Source organism: Arachis duranensis, chromosome 10, assembly GCF_000817695.3.
Source record: "Arachis duranensis cultivar V14167 chromosome 10, aradu.V14167.gnm2.J7QH, whole genome shotgun sequence".
In the NCBI taxonomy this organism is placed as follows: Eukaryota; Viridiplantae; Streptophyta; class Magnoliopsida; order Fabales; family Fabaceae; genus Arachis; species Arachis duranensis.
In genome coordinates this window covers 48,783,113-48,785,050 of record NC_029781.3, presented here as the reverse complement: position 1 = coordinate 48,785,050, position 1,938 = coordinate 48,783,113, and positions in this window count along the sequence as shown.

The following is a 1,938-nucleotide window of genomic DNA, read 5'->3' as shown; positions in this document are numbered from 1 at the left end:
GTGATGGCGGCTTGTTCTTCCTCTTGAAAATCTTATAGAGTGCTTTTGAGCTCCTCTATGTCTCTTCCTTGTCTTTGTTGCTCTTCCCTCATAGCTTTTTGATCTTTTCTAATCTCATGGTGGATGATGGAATGCTCTTGGTGCTCCATCCTTAGTTGTCCCATGTTAGAGCTTAATTCTCCTAGGGAGGTGTTGATTTGCTCCCAATAGTTTAGTGGAGGAAAGTGAATCCCTTGAGGCATCTCAGGAATTTCATGATGAGGAATTTCCTCATGCTCTTTTTTGCTCCATCCTTTTCTTAGTGATGAGCTTTTGAGATGAATCTCTCCTTCTCCAAGACTCAGAGGTGGAAGCTTTTGCCTTCCCTTTCCTCTTTCTAGAGGTTTCTCTGGCCTTAAGTGTCATACATGGTTATGGAAAAACAAAAAGCAACGCTTTAAACACACCAAACTTAGAAGGTTTGCTCGTCCTCGAGCAAAAGAAGAGAAGATGGAGTAGAAGAAGCAGAAAATAAATGAGAAGGAGAGGTGTGAGTGGTTCAGCCAAGGGGAGTTTTAGGTGGTTATGATGTGGGAAAAGGAAGGAGTGATGGTTTGAATTTGAGTGGGTGGGTGTAGGTGGGTTTATATAGGGGTGGAGAGGTATTGAGGTGATTGGTGAATGGGTGAAGAAGAGAGAGAGTGGTGGGGTAAGTGGGGATCCTGTGGGGTCCACAGATCCTGAGGTGTCAAGGATAGCTAATCCCTGCACCAAGTGGCGTGCAAAACGCCCTTTTCTGCCAATCCTGGCATTAAACACCAGGCTGCTGCCCATTTCTGGTGTTTAACGCTAGCTTCTTGCCCATTCCTGGCGTTAAACGCCAGTCTGGTGCCCCTTTCTGGCGTTAAACGCCCATAATGGTGCCAGACTGGGCGTTAAACGTGCATTTGCTACCTTTACTGGCGTTTAAACGCCAGCAGGTTTTTCCTCCAGGGTGTGTTGTTTTTCTTTCTATTTTTTATTCTATTTTTGCTTTTTCAATTGATTTTTTGACTTCACATGATCATCAACCTACAGAAAACATAAAATAACATTGGAAAATAGATAAATATAACATTGGGTTGCCTCCCAAAAAGCGCTTCTTTAATGTCATTAGCTTGACAGTGGGCTCTCTTGGAGCCTCATGGATACTCAGAGCATGATGATGGCCTCTCAACATCAAACTTAGAGCTTGGCTCTGGCCTCCCAACACCAAACTTAGAGTTTGAATGTGGGGGTTTTATTTGACTCTGTATTGAGAGAAGCCTTTCATGCTTCTTCCCTTTCCTATCTGCAAACCATGGTACTTCCTGAATGGCGAAGAGTTGCTCATCCAGAAAGGTTTTAGAGATCTCAGTAGGAGGATGGGGCGCTCCTGCTACTGGTTCTATCTGGGACAGGTGATCAGCTACTTGATTCTCTGTCCCTTTTCTGTCTCGTATTTCTATATCAAACTCTTGCAGAAGCAACACCCATCTTATGAGCCTGGGTTTTGAATCCTGCTTTGTGAGTAGATATTTAAGAGCAGCATGGTCAGTGTACACAATCACTTTTGATCCTACTAGATAGGATCTAAACTCGTCAATGGCATAAACCACTGCAAGTAACTCTTTTTCTGTGGTTGTGTAATTCTTCTGTGCATCATTTAAAACACGGCTAGCATAATAAATGACGTGCAAAAGCTTGTTATGCCTCTGTCCCAACACTGCACCTATGGTATGGTCACTGGCATCACACATTAGTTCGAATGGTAATGTCCAGTCTGGTACAGAGATGACTGGTGCTGTGACCAGCTTAGCTTTTAGAGTCTCAAACCCCTACAGACACTCCTTATCAAAGATAAATAGCATGTCAGAAGCTAGCAGATTACTCAGAGGTTTTGCAATTTTTGAAAAATCCTTTATAAACCTTCTGTAGAAT